Source organism: Schistocerca piceifrons, chromosome 1, assembly GCF_021461385.2.
Source record: "Schistocerca piceifrons isolate TAMUIC-IGC-003096 chromosome 1, iqSchPice1.1, whole genome shotgun sequence".
Classification (NCBI taxonomy): domain Eukaryota; kingdom Metazoa; phylum Arthropoda; class Insecta; order Orthoptera; family Acrididae; genus Schistocerca; species Schistocerca piceifrons.
Window position 1 is genome coordinate 251,447,687 of NC_060138.1, and position 24,640 is coordinate 251,472,326.

At 44.3% G+C, this 24,640-nt stretch overlaps 1 protein-coding gene across 1 annotated transcript in view; it reads left to right on the plus strand.

Moving 5' to 3' along the window:
* Positions 1–897: 897 nt before the first annotated feature.
* Positions 898–24,640, plus strand: part of LOC124792676 (potassium channel subfamily T member 2) — a 691,963-nt gene continuing 668,220 nt past the window's right edge. Inside the window, exon 1 of the mRNA XM_047257958.1 lies at positions 898–974. The gene's annotated coding sequence lies outside the window, so the exon portion shown is untranslated. The remainder of the gene's footprint in view (positions 975–24,640) is intronic.

Here is a 24,640-nt window from a genome sequence, read left to right on the forward strand (position 1 = left end):
GCTCTTCTACTGATTATTGGTGCAATACCCAAGAATTCGTCGTTCGAGACTGTTGTAGTCGGGTGCCTTCAATGATAAATTACTCTCTCTTAGGACTCTTACGACCTGGTATCTGTTAGCACAGGTGCTAGACTTATGTAGCTGTCCCATCGCTGTGAACGGATACTCCAAGATAATTGCCCTCTGTGACTGACAATTGACAAGATGTAATACAAAAACCATAAAAATGTTCCGTTTAGTACTGTCTCTCATTGCTCCGAGCCTTCTTCAGTTCCGTGCAGCCTGAGGGAAGCGTTCAGGAAAACTGGCTGCACTAGTGGAGCGACAGTATGTAGTAAGAAAAGGCTCTATTGTTTCAGAAAGGTAGAAAAGTTAGGATTTAACATCCCGTCGATGAGGAGATCGATACCAAAGGAACATCATTCCTTCTCTGGACACACAGTCTGCTGGATCGAGCTGTTATTCACAGAACAGTTAGGGACCAGTCTTTGAAGGGTTCTTAGAGGGTGGAAAATGTTAAAATATTGCACCAAACATTTTTTTCAATTAACTGGAGGTATTGTCTTATCTCCTCGATACTGAAACTTCGCTAACGCTTTCTTTGGCACCGTCTGTATAAAAACGCTGTACTAAGGCAAAGCCGGCCGCTGTGGCCGACCGGTTCTAGGCGCTTCAGTCCGGAACCGCACTGCTGCTGCGGTCGCCAGTTCGAATCCTGCCCCGGGCATGGATGTGTGTGATGTTCTTATGTTAGTTAGGTTTAAGTAGTTCTAAGTCTAGGGGACTGATGACCTCAGATGTTAAGTCCCGTAGTGCTTAGAGCCATTTTTAACTAAGTCACAGCAACATTAAAATACGAAAAACGCAACTAACAATTAACTTTCTTTTTTGCAGAGTCCGTGTGGAGTATTACGTCAACGAGAACACGTTCAAGGAGCGCCTGCAGCTATACTTCATCAAGAATCAACGGTCGAGTAAGTAGCACTGTTCACGTCATATAATGCTAGTGATGACAGTAGGGTAGATGAATTACACTGGATGAAAATTCAATAGAAATTTAGCAGAAACAGTGATTTTATATTGAGATTCTTCAAGGATATTACCGATAGATGACAAAACAGAGTGACGAACTGGGGTTTTTGATATTGTAAAAGGTCTGGTACGAAAAATTCAGATTATTTTCATCAGTCAGCACCATGGTGTGCAAAATTTACGGACGAAACTAACACAATCAGACAATCAGTAATGACGTTTTTATTCAAAGAAAATAATTATGCTGAAATCTCCGCGATGCACGCTGGTCTCCTTGACGTTACAAACGGTGATACTGGTTCTTAATAGGGTGTGTGATCAACACGGACGGAGATGCATACTCTGCAACGAGCTCCCATGGAGGTCAGAGAGCTGGTAAGGAATTCTCGTGGTAGGACGTTACAGCCGGCCGCGGTGTCTAGTGGTTCTAGGCGCGCAGTCCGGAACCGCGGGACTGCTACGGTCGCAGGTTCGAATCCTGCCTCGGGCATGGATGTGTGTGATGTCCTTAGGTTAGTTAGGTTTAAGTTGTTCTAAGTTCTAGGGGACTGATGACCACAGAAGTTAAGTCCCATAGTGCTCAGAGCCATTTGAACCATATTTTTAGGACGTTACATTCCTGCACCAGAGCGGTAGACAGCTGTTAGATGCATGTGTACGTACTACAGTACATCTCCCAAACTCATTCGATACGTAGTAGATAGGATTTACGGCGGGGGAACGGGCGGGTCACTCCATTCGCCGAATATCTTCTTGTTCCAAAACCACGTCCACTTGCGCTGTCCGATGCTGCGGCACATTGTCTTCCATAAAAATGAAGTCAGGGACGAATGGACCCCAGAAAAAAGCGCACATGGGTAATAGCACAGTTTTATACACCGTAACACCTGTACTACCAAAAGTACCACGTTAAACAACGTTCCTGGGTGTCTTACGTGTTCCCACCTCTCGCCATAAGAGGGTACGGCCAGCATTGTCGGACATGACTTCAGCGTAATTATTGCCTTGGATAAAAGTGTCATTTATGTTCGTCTCATTGCGTATTTCTTTCAGTTACCTCCTGTACTATAGTGTAGCAGTTCTTTCTATATATGGTCCATGTTTCGCCGAACTATATTACTTGACAGTGAGACACACTCCTAAGTTACTTTCGTTCTCAAGTGTTGCACATCTGTATAGATAACTTCCGAGTAGCATGCACGAATCAACGAATTTTTTTGTTTCGTCTTATAATCTGTCAAAGGAAACAGTATCTACAAATTTATAAAAAAGGCATTCGATTGGGTAGATAGGAATTACCAGAGGTTACAGGAAGAAGACGTATTCTCAGATGTAAAATGTTAAGAACTTACATATCTGCGAACATTAATGGCCTTGGTTTCAAGGATACAGGGAATGAAAGAATAAGACGTGTGAAATTCAAAAAGTGTCTACTGTGAAATAAAAACCATTGTTTTCTAAAATGCACATCTGAGAAATCAGATTTTTCTCCTGTATAACATTCAGTTATTGAATTTAATTGATGAAAGGAGAAAATATAAAAATGCAGTAAGTGAAACAGGCAAAAAGGAATACAAACGTCTCAAAAATGAGATCGACAGGAAGTGTAAAATGGCTAAGCAGGGATGGCTAGAGGACAAATGTAAGGATGTAGAGGCCTATCTCACTAGGGGTAAGATAGATACCGCCTACAGGAAAATTAAAGAGACCTTTGGCGATAAGAGAACGACTTGTATGAATATCAAGAGCTCAGATGGCAACCCAGTTCTAAGCAAGGAAGGGAAAGCAGAAAGGTGGAAGGAGTATATAGAGGGTCTATATAAGGGCAATGTACTTGAGGACAATATTATGGAAATGGAAGAGGATGTAGATGAAGATGAAATGGGAGATTTGATACTGCGTGAAGAGTTTGACAGAGCACTGAAAGACCTGAGTCGAAACAAGGCCCCCGGAGTAGACAATATTCCATTGGAACTACTGACGGCCGTGGGAGAGCCAGTCCTGACAAAACTCTACCATCTAGTGAGCAAGATGTATGAAACAGGCGAAATACCCTCAGACTTCAAGAAGAATATAATAATTCCAATCCCAAAGAAAGCAGGTGTTGACAGATGTGAAAATTACCGAACTATCAGTTTAATAAGTCACAGCTGCAAAATACTAACACGAATTCTTTACAGACGAATGGAAAAACTAGTAGAAGCCAACCTCGGGGAAGATCAGTTTGGATTCCGTAGAAACACTGGAACACGTGAGGCAATACTGACCTTACGACTTATCTTAGAAGAAAGATTAAGGAAAGGCAAACCTACGTTTCTAGCTTTTGTAGACTTAGAGAAAGCTTTTGACAATGTTGACTGGAATACTCTCTTTCAAATTCTGAAGGTGGCAGGGGTAAAATACAGGGAGCGAAAGGCTATTTACAATTTGTACAGAAACCAGATGGCAGTTGTAAGAGTCGAAGGACACGAAAGGGAAGCAGTAGTTGGGAAGGGAGTGAGACAGGGTTGTAGCCTCTCCCCGATGTTATTCAATCTGTATATTGAGCAAGCAGTAAAGGAAACAAAAGAAAAATTCGGAGTAGGTATTAAAATTCATGGAGAAGAAATAAAAACTTTGAGGTTCGCCGATGACATTGTAATTCTGTCAGAGACAGCAAAGGACTTGCAAGAGCAGTTGAATGGAATGGACAGTGTCTTGAAAGGAGGATAAAAGATGAACATCAACAAAAGCAAAACAAGGATAGTGGAATGTAGTCAAATTAAATCGGGTGATGCTGAGGGAATTAGATTAGGAATTGAGGCACTTAAAGTAGTAAAGGAGTTTTGCTATTTGGGGAGCAAAATAACTGATGATGGTCGAAGTAGAGAGGATATAAAATGTAGGCTGGCAATGGCAAGGAAAGCGTTTCTGAAGAAGAGAAATTTGTTAACATCCAGTATTGATTTAAGTGTAAGGAAGTCATTTCTGAAAGTATTCGTATGGAGTGTAGCCATGTATGGAAGTGAAACATGGACGATAAATAGTTTGGACAAGAAGAGAATAGAAGCTTTCGAAATGTGGTGCTACAGAAGAATGCTGAAGATTAGATGGGTAGATCACATAACTAATGAGGAAGTATTGAATAGGATTGGGGAGAAGAGAAGTTTGTGGCACAACTTGACCAGAAGAAGGGATCGGTTGGTAGGACATGTTCTGAGGCATCAAGGGATCACCAATTTAGTATTGGAGAGCAGCGTGGAGGGTAAAAATCGTAGGGGGAGACCAAGAGATGAATACAGTAAGCAGATTCAGAAGGATGTAGGTTGCAGTAGGTACTGGGAGATGAAAAAGCTTGCACAGGATAGAGTAGCATGGAGAGCTGCATCAAACCAGTCTCAGGACTGAAGACCACAACAACAACAACAACAACAACATTCAGTACTGCATTGTTCCGACCCGTGCATTTGTGATTTTCTGTGATCCTTCCCGGTGTACTGTCCACAAGATGATCGAGATTTTGCTTTAGAGGCCCGCTCCAAGTTTCTACAGCCACCCTCCAAAGACCGATTAGTAAGTGAGGAGGATTCTTGAGACGACGCAATACCAAATTCTACTGTTTACTCGCATGGTCAGCAGGGCCCATATCAGAAGATACCGCAGACATTCCTGCCTCCTGGAATAAGATGTTCAAGACGTCTATATGTTATCACTTCCCTGGAAGTGCCTAAAACTGTAAATGAACTCCATGATCAGGCCAAGACGACCGCGTGTGGCCGACTGGCCGTCGCGTCATCCTATACCCTTTGGTGTCATTCGGAAGTGGTATTAAGGATCATGCGGTCAGCACACCATTTTCCCGGCCGTTGTTGACTTCCAGAACCTTGGAGCCGCTACTTCTCATTCGAGCAGCTCCTACCTCTAGGAGCGGAAAGTCTCTTGCAGTACAGGGAATTGAACCGTGGTCCTTTGCATGGCAGTCAGATGCACTGACTACTCGGCTACGGCAGCAGACCCTACGCGTATCTACGAGCCATAATTTCTATGTAGCGGCCAAAGATTACCATGCGAGGCAATTTTCGAACGAAGGAAGATTTGGGCCTAATGGTCCGTCGACGTAGAGGTCATTAGGGGCGGAGCACAATCGCGGATTGTTTTTGAAGGATGGGGAAGGAAATCGGCTGTGCCCTTTTAAAGAAACCACTCCTATCATATATCTGGAGTGATTTAGGGAAATAATAGGAAACCTAAATCTCGATGGCCGCACGTGGATTTGGACTGTCGTTCTCCCTAATGCAAGTGCAGTGTCCTAACAACTGCGCTCGGTGCAGATCGATGTTTTGTGCTTCTTGGTAGCTAATAAATGTTCGAATGTTTTCTGTGGATTACGCCATTACGGCAGACAAATTAGTGAGCTGACAGACCTTTTTACAGTAAAGTGGCTTCGAATGACTCTCCAGGGCCTGTTGACAGACTGAAGTACAAATCCTGTTTACATTCGGTGGCGCTTTGTGCTGAACTTCACTGAGCCTGCATATATATATGCACATCATAGCGTGGTATAAAAGATTTTTTGAGCAGTTCATAATTAAACACAGAAGAACAGAACAAAAAAGGCAATTAATAGAGGAGAAACGCAAGTGTGTAGTTTACTACGTACTTGATTTCATGTGTATGAGGTCTGACAAAACTAATGCCAGAACCTGTTTGTTGTGGCATGTTAGTGCATATCTTTATTCCGACCGTGATTTGTATCCGCGATTTTATTTATTTATTCTTATGGCTCATATGCAGTTTAAAATTACAGGTATATAACAATATAACAGAAATATGAAAATACAAAATTACATACAAAACTAACTAATTGTCAATACCCGGGTTTCTGATCCAAGTAAGAGCCGTATCGTCAGCTTTCATGAGGTCGCTCCATCTCCCCTGGTAAGAACGCAAGGGGCATTCATCTCTAATGTGCTTTGTTTTGGAGCCCCACAGTCACAAACTGGAGACTCTGTAGCACCCCATTTGTAAAGAGTCTGCGCATCGTCAATGCCCAGTGCGAGCTCTTTTCAGTTTGACCCACAGTTTCCTGTCGAGTTCTATTCCAGCACTATCACAATTATACTTTCGAAACCACTCACGCCCTTCAGGATTTTCAGTAAGTTGACAGCTCTGGTTCAACAGATCTCTCACCCCAGTGTTACTGGCATCTAACTCTTCTGCTTGCCATAATGTTGAGTTTCTTCAGCGGAATCTATTTCATCGTAAACTTGGTATGTCTTCCAGTATGGGTAATTCCAGGTTCTCCTGTAGCTTGCGATATTCCATAAGCAAGGCCTCGCTTCTGGGGATTGCGGGTGGATAGATGTTGCTCAGCAGAGGAAGCCAATGAATCGGCGTTGATCGGATTGCCCCAGTTATAAACCGCACAGTGTGGTTCAACTGGACGTCGATCAAGTTGTTGTGGCAGCTGTTTAGCCACATCAGGGCACAATACACGGCTGCTCAGAAGACCAGCGCAATGGATGATGTGCGCAAGGTATCTCCTGAAGCTCCCCATGTCATTCCACACAAATGGTTCAAATGGCTCTGACCACTATGGGACTCAACTGCTGAGGTCATTAGTCCCCTAGAACTTAGAACTAGTTAAACCTAACTAACCTAAGGACATCACAAACATCCATGCCCGAGGCAGGATTCGAACCTGCGACCATAGCGGTCTTGCGGTTCCAGACTGCAGCGCCTTTAACCGCACGGCCACTTCGGCCGGCCCATTCCACACATTTTTGAATAATATTATCACGTTTTCATCTTGGCACCAATATTTTCAAGATGCTTCCTATACGAAAGGATGCGGTCAAGGGTGACACCAAGGAACTTACGATACGTGTTATGGCAATGAGTGTTTCCGTTAAGTTTCACTCTGAGCTCCACATTTGCTTGTTTGTTGATGAGATGGAATATACATACTTTAGTTTTTATTTGCACTGGATTTAAGTCCCCACTTTTTAAAATAGGTGCACATAACGGGTAGATCTTCTGTGAGAATTGCCTCGCCTTGTCCGGGATCCTTGGTTCTACAAGCAAGAGCGATATCGTCCACGTAGAAAAATTTTGTTGACCTTATATTGGAGAGATCGGAGATATATACTCTACTGGCCATTAAAATTGCTACACCACGAATATGACGTGCTACAGACGCGAAATTTAACCGACAGGAAGTAGGTGCTGTGATATGCAAATTATTAGCTTTTCAGAGCATTCACACAAGGTTGGCGCCGGTGGCGACACCTACAACGTGCTGGCATGAGGAAAGTTTCCAACCCATTTCTCATACACAAACAGCAGTTGAGCGGCGTTACTTGGTGAACGTTGTTGTGATGCCTCGTGTAAGGAGGAGAAATGCGTACCATCACTTTTCCGACTTTGATAAAGGTCGGCTCTGAGCACTATGGGACTTAACATCTGAGGTCATCAGTCCCCTAGACATAGAACTACTTAAACCTAACTACCCTTAGGACATCACACACATCCATGCCCGAGGCAGGATTCGAACCTGCGACCGTAGCAGTCGGATAAAGGTCGGATGTAGCCTATCGTGATTGCGGTTTATCGTATCGTGACACTGCTACTCGCGTTGGTCGAGATCCAATGACTGTTAGCGGAATATGGAATCGGTGTGTTCAGGAGGGTAATACGGAACGCCGTGCTGGATCGCAACGGCCTCGTATCACTAGCAGTCGAGATGACTGGCATCTTATTCGCGTTGCTGTAACGGATCGTGCAGCCACGTCTCGATCCCTGAGTCAACAGATGGGGACGTTTGCAAGACAACAACCATGTGCACGAACAGTTCGACGACGTTTGCAGTTACCCTTGACGTTGCATCACAGACAGGAGCGCCTGCGATGGTGTACTCAACGACGAACCTTGGTGCACGAATGGTAAAACGTCATTTTTTCGGATGAATCCAGGTTCTGCTTACAGCATCATGATGGTCGCATCCGTGTCTGGCGACATCGCGTTGAACGCACATTGGAAGCGTGTATTCGTCATTGCCATACTGGTGTATCACCTGGCGTGATGGTATGGGGTGCCATTGGTTACACGTCTCGGTCACGTCTTATTCGCATTGACGGCACTTTGAACAGTGGACGTTACATTTTAGATGTGTTACGACCCGTGGCTCTACCCTTCGTTCGATCCCTGCGAAACCCTACATTTCAGCAGGATAATGCATGACCGCATGTTGCAGGTCTTGTACGGGCCTTTCTGGATACAGAAAATGTTCGACTGCTGCCCTGGCTAGCACACTCTCCAAATCTCTCACCAATTGGAAATGTCTGGTCAATGGTGGCCGAGCAACTGGCTCGTCACAATACGCCAGTCACTACTCTTGATGAACTGTGGTATCGTGGTGAAGCTGCATGGGCAGCTGTATCTGTATACGCCATCCAAGCTCTGTTTGACTCAATGCCCAGGCGTATCAAGACCGTTATTAGGGCCAGAGGTGGTTGTTCTGGGTACTGATTTCTGAGGATCTATGCACCCAAATTGCGTGAAAATGTAATCACATGTCAGTTCTAATATATTTGTCCAATGAATACCCGTTTATCATCTGCATTTCTTCTTGGTGTAGCAATTTTAATGGCCAGTAGTGTAGGGTGAAAAAAGGGGGCTAAGACGGAGCCCTATGGTAGACCATTGCTTAATTTCCTCTCGTTGCTCTCGTTTTCTCCCAAGGAAACAAGGAAATATCAATTGTTTATCATGTTGTTGATGAGACTGATAATTTTTCGGCGTCGGGTTGTTTTTAGTAATTTGTTTATCATCCCGTCTCTCCGGACGGTGTCATACAACGCGGTTAGGCCTACGAAAGGACAGATGTCTTCATGATTTCTTGTAAACCAGCCTCAGTGAAAGTTGGTAGGGCCAGTACCTGGTCGCATCAACTTCTCTGTGGCCTGTAAACCGCTTGCTCAGCTGGGAAATGTACCAGAATGGAGCCACAAATTCTATTATAGATGAGCCTCTCCAAGAGTTTATAAGTACAGCTTAAAAGGGAAATTGGTCTGAAACTTTGAGGTTGGTCAGCTGGTTTACCTGGTTTCAAAATCGCCACTATTTTTGTTCTCTTTAGCTCGATGGGGAGTGATCCACTGTCTAGGATGTTGGAGTAGAAGCGGACCAGCCATTTTTTCCACCATTACCCATGTTTATCAGAATTCCGGGTATCTCTCATCCAGACCAAGTGCTTTACAATGTTTCGTTTGTTTCATGGCTTCATCCAATCCAGTTAGTGTAAATGGTGAAGAGAAATTGGATTCGTTTGGGCACTGACCTTTTAGGGAGGCAGTTTTTGTTTTATTTTAGAGGTATATTGTTTGTCATGGGATGATCTAGATGTTTCAACTCTATGGTTAGCGATTTGGTTACCTGGAATACCAGGTTTCTGGCAGGGTTTATTGGAGGCTCCGTCGAGGTTACGCAGAAGGCTCCATGAATTTCTGATTGAATGTCTGAGGTTTACTTTTTCTACCATCTCACACCATCGTACGCTTCTAACAGCCTCAAGGCTTTGGAGGAGATCGTCTACAGTGTCGCTGTCGCCAGTTTCGCTATACTGTTCATAAAGTTGTTCAAAATGTTCATTCCAGCATGGTATATATTCCTTTCTGTAACCACGAGTAATAAAATTTCTAGCAGCAGCAAGAACAGCCCCGACAAATCGCGGGTAGTTTTTAGGTTCTGTGGAATAAAACATATATATTTATCTAGGTGGTCAGCAAAACTCCGCCAATCAGCCCTTTGGAAACTCAATCTGTGTCGTGGTACAGATGCCACTATTGGGACAAGAGCCCCATATCGAGGATTACTGGCGTCTTCTGGCTGTGTGGGAAATTGTGCATAGTTCCAGTAACCGTGGTGACTATTAAAATCTCCAACATAAATCGATGGGTGGGCAGTAATTGGCAGAAGAAAAAAATGTTCAAATGTGTGTGAAATGTTGTGGGACTTAACTGCTAAGGTCATCAGTCCCTAAGCTTACACACTACTTAACCTAACAAACGCACACACCCAAGCCCGAGGGAGGACTCGAACCTCCGCCGGGACCAGCCGTACAATTGGCAGAAGATCTAGAGGCCATGGCACATTTGGTGGCTTGTGAAAATTATTTATAATGGTCTCCTCCACTTGCGCAGAGACATAATGGATCTCATTTTCTGTTTTCTGTATTTGTTGAAATGAGATGAGCTAGATATTGCTCCTTCCGTAGGTGGCAACACCATGCACACTGTGATATGTTGCACCCATAAGATCGTAGCCATGGATCCTACTTCTTCTGCGCAGGTCTTCCATAGTTGGAGCATGTGTTTCCTGTTTTAGAACTACAAGGAGTTTAGATAGGTACTCGCTTTCGGCTCGGGTCGCGCGCAATGGCCGTGCGGTTTGAGGCGCCATGTTACGGATTGCGCGGCCCCTCCCGCCGGAAGTTCGAGTCCTCCCTCGGGTATGTGTGTGTGTCTGTGTTGTTCTTAGCATAAGTTACTTCAAGTTAGTTTAAGTAGTGTGTAAGTCTAGGGAACGATGACTTCAGTAGTTTGGTCCCTTAGGAATACAGACACATTTGAACATTTTTTGGCTTTTAGCTCGGCTAATACCTTCTATGTTCAAATGGCATGCTCAGATTGAAGGGTCAAGTCTTTTAATCAGTTGGTTCTGAAAAGGTCCATTTTTAAAGCTTTTTGATTTTGATTTGTCTCCATGTTTCTAGCCAGGATATGCAATATCTGGTCTGGCTGCCTATTCGTTCTAGCTCATTTAGCGTTACCCGGGGTGCACGTTTAGTATTCCATTACGGACGCGAGCTAGTTTACACCCCTATCCGCGGTATTGAGTGTTCTTACTGCGTGAGTCCTCTATCGCCTCTGTGGCAGAGAACTAGCGCTGTACTATAGACACGTTCTCGGGCCTGGTCTGAAATTTACGTGGACGAGATCTGAGTTGCAAGAGAAATTGACCCTACTGGTTCAGGAATTTAATACATGTTTAATTATTTCGGTTTCAAAGAAAAGACTATTTGTATTCTCAAACGTCTACTTTCTTCTGCCATGAAACTAAGTAGTAATACGCCATGGTACGATTGGCAAAGATAATTTAAAAGGGAAGCGGGGTTGGTGCCAATAGTCGTCCTGACGTATTAAAGACGTATAATATAGTCACGAGCCGGCCGCTATGGCCGAGCTGTTCTAGGTGCTTTAGTACGGAACCGCGCTGCTGCTACGGTCGCAGGTTCGAATCCTACCTAGGACATGAATGTGTGTGATGTCCTTAGGTTATTTAGGTTTAAGTTTTTCTAAGTCTAGGGGACTGATGTCCTCAGATGTTGTCCCATAGTGCTTAGAGCCATTTGAACCATAGCCACGAAATGATTGCGTGATCATAACGAAAAGAGAAAACGCAAAATGCAATTGATCCTGCTGGCCTCGTCATGAAAAGCCAGAATGAATTACCTGAAACGTTAACAAACGTTTAACTCTGTTCTGCTCTGACCAGCCGCAAGATATTTTCATCACTGTGTGTCTGCAGCAGACACAGTGTTGCAGATGGGAGTCGCTGAAGCTCGTCCGCCAAAACATCACCCTCACCAGCAGTGAGAAACCTGACAAGGAGCCGTGTGAACTTACCCACACCAATTTGTTTCCTTTTCACCGGATGTGCAGGGCACGACTAGGACTTCAACTTTTGTGAACAGGAAAACAAACTCGCAACCGTTTTCGGGAAAACGGAGTTTGATAGGGTGAGCAACATTGCGCTCAGACGTCAGTAAGCGAGCTGATGCGATGGCGGACGACACTAAAGCTTCACAACAGACGACAGACTGAACGAATCAGTCAGATAGGCTACACAATACACAGACATGGTGAAACAAACACTGATCGTTCACACTAAAAATCTGGTAAAGATACTACGTACCTTTAATAAAACATTTTAAGTGAGAAAGACAAAGGAAATTCTCATATAATCCAAATTTGTTTTCGGTCTGTAATGATCCTTGTTGCGTGTGGGACATTCGGCCTCAAGCTCCTTTCTTTGCATCTCTGGAAGACTATACGAAGCGTCATTCAGTTTCACTCTTTCATCAGCTGGCGTTGTAACCTGTTGACCGCCTTTCGGTCTACGGTACTTTTGAAGTTTCTGGTGTTTCATGGTGGTGTTCTTGCGTACAAGTCTGTCTTTGGGCACTGTTCTGTACTCTATAAAGAGTTGATAGTTGGCTCTAGAAGATGTGTTTGGCAAACGTTTTCATCTCGTGAGTGATCCTGCAAGGTAGCAGCCGATGTGGCCCCTCCCCAATGAGTGCAAGCCCACATCACTCTCTCATCTTACATTTTTAATACACCCCTAAGCACTTTGCAAATGGTTTTGTGGAATCATTTTGAATTTTTTTTAGTTATCTTGATTCCGGCGAAAGCAAACATAGCAAGCTGCGATTAAATGTCACATTTCTTGCAAATAGCAAATTTTGTAACAGATAAAAAAATTCAGTTAGCTTCGGTTTCTGTGAGCGAGCCACAGCGCACACTGCGCCGTGAAACGAGGTTACGGCAAGTCGGGGCGGTTTGTAGCGGCCTCCACCGCTCGGACCGAGAGAAAGCCAGCGGACACGCCGCCCCCGGCGGCCGGCACGCTTTGTATAGCGCGGGAGTGGGGTGGCGCTCTCGTCTCGCACCGTAAAACTCAAAGCTGCGATTTCTCCACTTCGTGGAAAGGTAGTCCAGACTCAGTTTTTAGCTGAGAAGGCGCCGTATTAATACAAAAGACGGGTCTGGCGCCACTGTGGGCCGTGTTATCGAGGTGCGCTCCTTAAAAGGTCCTCACACCCCTGCTCTTGGCGCGGAATTCTGCAGAAACACTCCGATGGTTCCTTTAGCGATGGAGAAGCCTCGAGAACAACTCAGAACAACTCACAGAAGCCAGCCATTGGCTGAAATCGTGTTACATGGGGCGATGATTCCAGCGCACACAATGTTTGAGGGAAGGTAGGGGAGTGGCGGAAATTTTTTTGCAAGAAGATTATCGGGCAGCCGCTGGTGCAGAGTAGGTGAAACTGACGCTATGCTCGATCTGAGAAAAAGCGATTCGTGTTCTCAGTGCTTTAGCGAGCAGTCGTATTACTCTGTATTATCCGCTACGGAGTATGGAGACAGTGGTTTTACCTTTCCGGTGGGTGGTATACGATCGCGCGTCGTAGCAGTTGCAGTTGGATCATCTACATAGCAACCCATGAGTAATGCAGGCAGTCGACGACAACACCGGGAACAATTATAATTATTGTTGGTAAATATACGCAGCACCGGCGTACTTTGACCGGGCTTGTGTTTCCCGGTAGCGCCTTGCTCCATCTTGCTAGAGCTGTAGAGATCGCGACATTAGATTACCAGATCGCACCTTTCGTGATTGCCACTTTGCGTCTGAGCACTACATCTGGACAGGGAGAGTGCCTTACGTCAAAAAGCTATTTCCATGTTTTCTGTGTAGATTTTAACTGTTCTCTTCTTACCACTTAGGGAATAACAATGTAATTAATTTGTCTCTGGTAAAGTGAATAAATTCAATAATTATTTTGGTACTCACATCTCTTATCTCTCCAGAATATCCGTTCCTTTGTTCCCACCAATAATTAATTTTGGAGGGTTATAAAAGAAATTAATGCTTTATATAATCTTATATGAGAAAACTGGTGACACTGAAGTTAGTTGTATAGCAGGGTGAACATAACAATGTCAGGTAGAGTGCTGTGCAATTAAATATGCTCCTCTCATGGGTTGGTTCTTTGAATTTTGAGTTTAGATTGTAATCACTTGCATTGTAAATTGTAAATTTCTTGTAACGACTCGGTGGCCAATTCACAATCTAGCGCACTACATCCCAGCTGTCAGACTTTAGAGCTCGAATTATTGCGTGTTGTTTGTCACATCAGCTGACTCTCTCGGTATTTTTTGTGTCATTTTGAGTTGAATCTAAACTGTGCGTTCCTTTGGAAGTATTTCTGTCGCGTTTGCTGATCAAAACTTTTGATAGGAGTGCAAGAACACTGAAAGCTATGCTCGTAGCTGAAAAGTAACAGTTTCAGATAAGTACTGCTTCAGTCCCTAAACGATTTGTTCAGCTTGTCTCAAGAGGTAACAATGTCTTTCGTAGATGAAACTATTACGGTGCACCTTTTCTTCAGCCGCAATAGAGTGGTGGAGGTAGCAAGCTCCACCCCGCAGTCAGACGAATGCGGGGTAAGGATTAGTATGGGGAAAGTCCGTCATTTAAGAGTGCCATGACATATTCATGTTATTTCCTGTCTTATCTGTCGATTGTGAGGTCCCATTTTAACGAGTGCGGTGGTACTCACCTTCGACGAGAAACTGCTCCACTGATCGGCGTAGCAGAAATAATTTGAACATTTAACATCGACTCGAATATTTACGAATGATTGGTTTGGCATTGCAGAACTTCTAGTTCCCAGGTGTCGGTAGGAACTGGAGAAAACACATTGATAGGATAAAGTCTTCCGACAACTGACGATCAAGAAACTAAAGTATCATGAAAAAGTGCGAATATTGAAGCACTTCGCATACAGTGACACTGAAAACAGCCAAAAAATAGCACTTTCCTTTAATCTGATATTACAAAAGTGCCATAAACAATATTAAAGCCGCAGAGCATAAATTACAAACGAAGCATGAAAATGAGTCTTTCATTACCGCATTTTATAATGTCAGGACTGCTAAATGGATATTAAACTTCAAAGGCCCTGAATAATTACCAGCAAGCGTGGCACTGGACCCCTGAGGGTGTGGTTCCTGCTTTGTTCCCTTTGACGTTAAGCTAATCGGTAAATCAATGAGACCCATAAATACTACACACGCAACAAATGCACTATTCGTTACGTCCATTAAAAAGTGATGTAGGTTTCGCTGTCAACAAAATATACTTGTTAACGTTCATGTTTATCATTGCATTTGTTTCCATTTTACTACTATTATACGGCATGTCTCCGTGCCGACGGTAGAAGCCCATGGATGGAGAATAACACACTATAAATACAGAGATAGTGAATACAAAGTTTTGTATATTTTTGACAATATTTTTATGACACAATCATAGCCGGTTTCGGTCCATAATAACCATCTTCATACACTATGGGTGGCATTTGGTGAACACAAGTTCGTGCGCTGTCAACGCAATGAACTTTACATAAGTCTTTTGCCAAAACATATTGAACGTTTGGGTTGAAAGCATTGCACTAGGTCCGCAGTTAAGATAGATGCCTTAGGTTCGCTGCTGGAATGCTTAGTGACGACTCACAGTGTTTTAAACACTGCACACACATTCGTGAGGATAATGATTCCGAATTCTATTCGGTGACACAGGCAAACATTTCTCGGAGTCTCCCTAGATCCCATAAGGCAAATACCGAGATGGTTTTCTAGAGGTGAACACGTCTGATTACCTTATTAATTGTTTTTTAATTTGCGATTCTTCTCCGTCTGTAATGATCTAGTCCTCGATGGGACTCTAAATACTAACCTTCCTTCCTCAAGTTCTTTCTACCGATGTCACGGCATGCTACATCGGTTGTAGAACCGCTCTTCCCTGTATCGCTGGTTGCGTCGCGCCCCTAAGTCTTTTTAGCGTCGCATAGAAAATTTTTAACTCCTACTCTCTATAAAGAGATATTAATGAGTCTACACCCTGTCTTACATGCATAGCACGTTGTTTTCACTGTAATACTTCCGTCTCATTAGCCGTTGCGTGATTCTAGGCAGATAAGCATCTCACGAACACTCTCCCTCTGCGAAGCTCGCTAAGTCAATTCAACAAAAGTGTTCCACAGTTGAAATTATTAGCTTTACGTTCTCCCTCTTACACTACAATCTCCAAAACATCTCTTACTACTAATAGGCTTATTAATATAGAATGTTATCATATGAATCCTCTCCGTAAACATTTTCTTAGATATTTTTGGTTTTAGTTTCAAGGCGATAACATTAATACAGTAAGGCATACAACGTCCGTCCAAACGGTTCCAATGCTGTTTTTATTAGGGACGTGCAAGTGACGTCATTGCAGTACCTTGCAGATATTTTTGTTTGCAGATATTTTTATTTTTAGTTGCAAGACGATAACATTAATACAGTAAGGCATACACCGTCCGCCCAAAAGGTTCCAATGCTGTTTTTATTAGGGACGTGCAAGCCACGTCATTGCAGTAACTTGCAGTAACTACGGTGGCATATTGACCTAGCAACTTTAAACAACGTCTGTCTGTTCGACCAGACAGTTATTAGCAGGCAGCGTGAAGTAGCACACATACGACCGTAGTGTCTCATAGTGGTAGTGCCACAGATCGCAGCATCTATAAATCGCGTGTTCAAGTGTTCTCCGGAATGTTTTGAAGACGAGAATAGCTTGTGCAAGGTTAGCCTTGAAGAAAAACACTGACGCGTGGACGTCTGCTGAGACTCGATTCAAATGAAAACGCGGACACTTCTGTTCTGTTAGAAACCATCACGAGTAACGAGACTTGATATTATCAGTACGAACCTACAACAAAACGAAAAAGTGCATAAATCCAAACGAAGGGTCAACGCTTTGACAACGTAACCGACGCTCAACCCAATGTGATGCGCGAACTGAGCAGTACCCTAAAAAGCGGAGCTTTCCTCACAACTCCACAATTTTTTTAACAATCCTATCCTGAATACTTTCATAGTATTAGACAAGGTATTGTTTTACACATTGCAAATAATCAATAAAAATTACCCATCTTGCAGCTAGGAAAATCTGTTCATTAAACGAAACCGATTTTGCAATTATTCGTACAGTCCTTCCTGCTTTCACGTTCCTGGTGCGAAATATTGGATACACATGTCATTTACAACAAGACATCACCGCAAAATATCTTTTGGATTCGCTATAAAACGACTCAAACGTGATTGAGGAATTCGTTTTCCCATTTTCCTGTGCAAAGTGCAGCATGTACTGACGTACGAAAAAAGTTTCAATAATCTTCTGACTGGTTTGATGCGGCCCGAAACGAATTCCTCTCCTGTGCTACCCTCTTCATCTCAGAGTAGCACTTGCAGCCTACGTCCTCAATTATTTGCTGGATACAGTCCAATCTCTGCCTTTCTCTACAGTTTTTGCCCTCTACAGCTCCCTCTAGTATCATGGAAGTCATTCCCTCATGTCTTAACAGATGTCCTATCATCCTGTCCCTTCACCTTATCAGTGTTTTCCATATATTCCTTTCCTCACCGATTCTGCGTAAAAGCTCCTCATTCCTTGCCTTACCAGTCCACCTGATTTCCAACATTCGTCTGTCGCACCACATCTCAAATACTTCGAATCTCTTCTGTTTCCGACAGTCCATATTTCACTATCATGCAGTGTTGTACTCCATACGTACATTCTCACAAATTTCTTCCTCAAATTAAGACCGATGTTTGATACTAGTAGACTTGTTTTGGCCAGTAATGCCTTTTTTGCCATAGCTAGTCTGGTTTTGATGTCCTCCTTGCTCCGTCCGTCATTGGTTATTTTACTGCTTAGGTAGCAGATTCCTTAACTTCATCTACTACGTGACCATCAGTCCTGATGTTAAGTTTCTCACTGTTCTCATTTCTGCTTCTTCTCGTTACCTTCGTCTTTCTTCGATTTACTCTCAGTCCATACTGTGTACTCATTAGACTGTTCATTCCGGTCAGCAGATCATGTAATTCTTCTTCACTTTCACTCAGGATAGCAATGTCATCAGCGAATACTGTCATTGATATCCTTTCACCTTGAATTTTAATTCCACTCCTGAACCTTTCTTTTATTTCCATCGTTGCTTCCTCGATGTTCAGATTGAGCAGTAGGGGCGGATGGCTACATCCGTGTCTTATCCCCGTTTTAATACTAGGACTTTGTTCTTGGTCGTCCATTCTTATTATTCCCTCTTGGCTGTTATACATATTGTATATAACCCGTCTCTCCCTATAGCTCATCTCTACTTTTTTCAGAATTTCGAACATATTGCAACATTTTACACTGTCGAACACTTTTTCCACGTCGACAAATCCTATGAACGTGACTTGATTTTGCTTTAGTCTTGCTTCCATTATTAACTGCAACGTCAGAATTGCCTCTCTCGTGCCTTTGCCTTTCCTAAAGAGAAACTGATCGTCATCTAGCACATCCTCAATTTTCTTTTCCATTCTTCTGTACATTACTCTTATAAGTGACTTGGATGCATGAGCTGTTAAGCTGATTGTCCGATAATTCTCACACTTGTCAGCTCTTGCCGCCTTCGGAATTGTGTGGATGATGCCTATTCCGAAACTCAGATGTTATGTCGCCGGATTTATACATTCTACACACCAACGTGAATAGTCGTTTTGTTGCCACTTCCTCCAATGATTTTAGAAATTCTGATGGATTGTTATCCATCTTTTCTGCCTAATTTGAACTTATATCCTCCAAAGTCGCAGCGCGGGGTAACCGCGTGGTCTATGGGCGTCGGAGGTTCGAGTCCACCCTCCGGCATGGGTGTTGTCCGTAGCCTAAGTTAGTTTAAGTTAGATTAAGTAGGGTGTAAGCTTAGGGACCGATAAGCTAAGCAGTTTGGTCCTATAAGATCTTACCACAAATTTCTACCTCCAAAGCTCTTTTAAATTCTGTTTCTAATACTAGATCCCCTATCTCTTCTAAATCGCCTCCTGTTTTTTCTTCTATCACATCAGACAAATCTTCCCCCTCATAGAGCCTTTCAGTGTATTGTTTCCACCTATCCACTCTCTCCTTTGCATTTAACAGTGGAATTCCCATTGCACTCTTAATGTTACCATCGTTGCTTTTAATGTCACCGTAGGTTGTTTTGACTTTATTGTATTCTGAGTCTCTCCTTCCGACAATGATTTGTTTTTCGATGTTTTCACGTTATTCCTGCAGCCATTTCGTCTTATCTTCCCTGCAGTTCCTATTTATTTCATTCCTCGGCGACTTGTATTTCTGTATTCCTGAGTTTCCTGGAACATTTTTGTACTTCCTCCTTTCATCAATCAACTGAAGTATTTCTTCTGTTACCCATGGTTTCCTCGCAGTTACCTTCTTTGTACCTATGTTTTCCTTCCCAATTTCTGTGATGGCTTTTTTAGAGATGTCCATTCATCTTCAACTGTACTGCCTACTGAGCTATTCCTTATTTCTGTATCTATAGCCTTAGAGAACTTAAAGCGAACCTCGTCATTCCTTAATACTTCTGTATCCCACTACTTTGCGTATTGATTCTTCCTGACTAATGTCTTAAACTGCTGTTGTACGCCCTAAAAACTGCTGTTATACGCCACTAAGAAGAGCACATCGTCACTACTTTTAGAAATTCGTAAATGTTGGGACATCTTGTTGGGCAAAACAGTTATGTATGTGTAATACGTTGAAGAATACTCAGGTACGTGTATCTTAAAAGATGCGTAAAGCATTGTTTCCAAGTCTTTACCGTTTATGATAAAACAGAAATGTTTTCGTGGCTTGGGATATCGCGTACGCCATATTATCTTCCTTACATGATCAAGGGCCGGCCGAAGTGGCCGTGCAGTTAAAGGCGCTGCAGTCTGGAACCGCAAGACCGCTACGGTCGCAGGTTCGAATCCTGCCTCGAGCATGGATGTTTGTGATGTCCTTAGGTTAGTTAGGTTTAACTAGTTCTAAGTTCTAGGGGTCTAATGACCTCAGAAGTTGAGTCCCATAGTGCTCAGAGCCATTTGAACCATTTGAACCATGATCAAGGGGCAATGTACTTCTTCCGATTACACATCCGAGGATCACAAAATGACGTTCGCAACATCTTTACCGTCGTTGTAGTTTTCTCCCATTTTCCGTGAACACGACTGTAACTCGAAAGAAAATGCGTTCTGCTAAAGCTGCCGCATACACGAGAAAAGTGGTTGCTTGCAAACCAGACGTAGTTACAGCGCAGCCCGTAGACTCTGCGAGCAGGATTTCTGCTGGGAGTGGTTTTAAATATAGAGCGCACTCTTCCGTCTTCATTAGGTCCAGCGCCCCACGGCCGTATGAAACTTGTAAGGCGCGCACCTGTGCTGACGTTTCTCCCAGCAACGTCAATAGAGCGCTCATCGTGATTCACCTTGTAGAGCAGTCGCCGTATATTCCCACATGTCGCGTGCAATGGCGCACTATGCACACGACCCTCAAACGCATCCGCATTATCGTCAAAGCAATATCCTTCCTCGTTTTACCAGTAAGTACACAATAAGATATGCTGCAGACAAAAAAAAAGTACTTTCCGTCTGCGCTGCTATATTCCTAAGCAAAGACAAACTACAACCGCCAGTGAATAGAGTTTATAGGACCTATACTCATTTTGTCAGTGTTGTCTGATAACTGCTCCTTCAAAGCTCTGCCAGCCCATTGGTAAATTGTCCCTTCATGCCTCTTGTAACACATTTGGAATGTTATGAAACGGTTGATGGATCAGTGTATTCTGTTGGAGCAGTACTGATCAAACGGGTGCACAGAGAGGCAGCTAATGTAACTTGTAACTGATGTGAACGATGTTTACCGATATACGAGAGGAACGCATGGCTGCTAACGTATATGCTAGTGAACAGGTAGAAAGACTATCGACATTGTATTACTTGTCGAATAATAAGCAAGATATGAAGATACACAGTAGCTTCACGTATGAGAGTTCCCCGATGAATCTGGACTACAGGACCCGATATACTATAATAGACTGCGAATTTCCCACAAAAATGAAACTAAGGTCAGATGGGACCGCCTGGCTAGCCGCGCGGTCTAACTCGCTACTTCCAGAGCGGGAAGGTTTGCCGGTTCCCGGCACAAATACGCCCGGCGGATTAGTATCGTGGTACGGTGTGGCGGCCAGCTTGTGGATGGTTTTTAAGGCGGTTTTCCATCTGCCTCGGCGAATGAGGGCTGGTTCCCCTTATTCTGCCTGAGCTACAATATATGGGCGATTGCTGCGCAAACACTGTCTCTACACACGCGTATACCATAATTACTCTGCCACACAAGCATTGGGGTTACAGTCGTCTGGTATGAGGCGTTAACGGGGTTCGCTTCACTGGGGGCCGAACCCCAAAATAACCCTGGGTTCGGTGTGGGGCAGCGGTGGGATGGGTGGACTGCTGTGGCCTGTTGTGACGTTGTGAACCTCTGAGGGCTACGGCGGGACGAAGTCTCTCCGGCGTTTCTAGGCCCACGTTTAATACACAATACACAAGGTCAGATGCACCCAGGGAAACCTGATAGGATCTGTGATGCTCTCTGTATAAAGTCAGAGCTGATTAAATCTACTACACTGCACTATTGTTTAAAAATGTAAAAAAACTCAGAAGCAATGGTCTGCAATACGCCATTATAAGAGAACGTGTAGAACAGCGGAAAAGCAATGTGATTTAAATGACAGAGAGGTGGGGTGGACGTAGGCCCAGCAGCGCCCTCTAATGTATGATCGAACAGGCCAGCGTCATGCAGCGTCAGTCAGTGTGGAGCCGTCGTACGAAGTGTAAACGTGTAACCAAGTGCCACTATGCCTCGCCGGCATCACAGGATGGAATAACTTGCGTTGATTGGTAACCGAGAGGTGGGTCCGTCGTTCCATTACTTATCGGCTCGTACAGGGCACGCAGTTTCAACAGTGTGGCGTATGTGGAAGTAGTGGAGAGAAGAAGGCAGTACACAGCTCTGAAAGGGCACAGGATGACACAGTCTGACCGCAGCGCTAGACGACCGCCATCTTGTCTGCTTAGTCCACAACGCTGGTGCGATGCTGGAGGACTTCAACGGGTGTGGACATGTCTGCGTCGACCGTTCGACGCCGTCTTCTGCGGGTTAGACTGGTGGCGCGCATGCCATTTTGTCGGCTTCCATTGGCCAGTCTAATGCTACAGACTGCAATTGGAATGTGAACGTCCTTACTGAGTGGCAAAATGTAGTGTTTTCGGATGGGTCTCGCTTCAACTCGTCGTACAGTGATGGCCGTCTACGCGCTTGACGCCGCCGTTATGAACGCAGTCGGGTAGACTGTATTGTTGACTGGCATAGCGGGAAAACGCCTGTAACGTGTGCTCTCGCCTCCTACGTCTTGAAGGAAATCTGAGCAGCTATCGTTACATCCGGGAGGTTTTACAGCCCTAGGCACTGCCCCCCTGCAGGCCGTTCGACATGCTATATTTCAGCAGGACAACGCGCGGTTACATGTGGCGAGGAATGTGCAAGCCTTATGTGAAGGAGGACGGATACCACTGCTTCTCTGAGCTGCCTGTTCCTCTGACATGTCCAAAGAAGATATCTGGGATATGGTAAGTCGGCAACTTTTTCGTTCAGGTTCTCCTGCAGCAACAGGTAATGCTTTATGGAAGCGCCTACAAATTGCATGTCAGAGTATTCCACAGCAGCATATTGGGGCGCTCTTTGACTCCATGCCACGACATTTAGCACTCCTAATCGAAGAACGTTGTGACTCTATTGCGTACGGAATTTCCACAGCCATGGAGCATGCACCAGTCTATAATGCTAATCATTTGTGTAGTTTCATGTCCGTAATCAGTGGAATAGACTTCATCGCGATCACATCTCTCGATCTCGATGTTTTACTGTTTCCAAACAGTAGTGTGTGTGCATTGACGGTTCTGTCTCGTCCCAAGCGAGCGTTTTGACTAAGATTGAGCTACACAATTCGTACACACGATTGGTCCGGTTGACCGTAAGGAGAGGGAGACTTTTGATCTACCTAAGAAGTTACAATCTCTGGTAGGAACGTAGAATGGCTGGGAGATAACTAAAGTAACTCTCCAGAAACTTTTATCAATCTGAAATTTATTATGAAATACCAAGAATGAAATCGTAACTGCTCTGGCTGAGACGTTTCCAATGAGCGGCCAATTCTGATACAGAAACGTTGAATGACAATCGCCTTTCCGTCTTCTCTCAGAACTCAGAGTCCCACGGCTGCTGCCTATCTGACCATCATCTGCAGTTGCTAACCCTGCAACAAACCCTGGCTTTCCCTGCAGCACCTCGTCTCAGACTTCTCTCTAGCGCTCTCATACAGATCTTCTCCTGTCGGAGCGTCTTGCTGCCGACTTTTGTATGTTTCTCCCTTTCGATTCTGCCGGCGATGCCATGTCGCAATGTCGAGGGCTAATTGCCTCCTTATTGGCCATAGTTGAACACTATTCTTCAGTAGTTATTCAGAGGCTGGGTGGGGAGTGGAGACACCTCTCTTAATATGGTCACACACTGCATCCAAAGTCCTGTATTGGCTTCTCATGACATAATGCTGTCCCCATCAGAAAGCCCTCTCTCTGTCTCCCTCTCGACCCACGCTTTCTGTCTAACCAGAAGTGATGTTCACCTATTAACTTTAGCTCTAATCCTTATCAAAGACCCCGTTGTCAGAAGTACACAGAGCCATCTTTGTGGCTTGAGAGCTTACACATTGAAGACAAAGAAACTGGTACACCTGCGTAGTATCGTTTAGGGCCACCGGGGCATCACAGATATGCTCTATAATGTTCATGTCTGGAGAGTTTGGCGACCATCGAAAGTGTTTAAACAGAGAAGAGTATTCCCGGAGCCACTCTGTAGCAATTCTAGATGCGTGGGGTATCGCATTGTCCTGCTGGAATTGGCCAAGTCCTTCGGAATGCTCAATGGACTTGAATGCATGCAGGATGCTTACGTACGTGCCGCGTGTCAGAGTCGCATCTAGACGTATCAGGGGTCCCGTATCAGTCCAACTGCACGCGCCCCACACCATTACAGAGCCTCCACCAGACTGAACAATCCCTGTTATGCAGGGGCCATGGATTCTGTACCCGTACACGCCCATCCGCTCGATACAATTTCAGAAGACACTCGTCCGACTAGGCAACTCGTTTGCAGTCATCAACAGTGCAGTGTCTGTGTTGAAGGGCCAAGGGGAGACGTAAAGCTTTGTGTCATGCAGACATCAAGGGTACACGAGTGGGTCTTCGGCTCCGAAAGCCCATATCGATGATGTTTCGTTGAACGGTTCGCACGCTGACACTTGTTGATGGCCCAGCATTGAAATCTGCAGCAATTTGCGGAAGGTTTGCACTTCTGTCACACTGAGCGGTTCTCTTCAGTCGTTGTTGGCCCCATTGTTGCACCATCTTTTTCCGCCCGCAGTGATGTCGGAGATTTTATGTTTTGCCTGATTCCTGATATTCACGGTATACTAATGAAATGGTCTTACGGGAAAATCCCCACTTCATCGCTACCTCGGAGATGCTGAGTCCCAGCGCTGGTGCGCCGACTATGATACCACGATAATCTCACTCAAATTTTGATAATCTGCCATTGTAGCAGCAGTAACCGATATAAAAACCGCACCAGACACTTGTTGTTTGGTATAGCAGTTGCCGAAAGCAGCGCCGTATTCTGCGTGTTTACATATCTCTGTATTTGAGGCCTATCAGCCTTGCGTCGGCCAGCCGGCCTGCTTCGGGTCTGTGGCTCCTCTCGCCATGCCTAAATACCATATTGTTGCCTCTTTTGTTATAAACAGTTCCCCGTTTTGTTA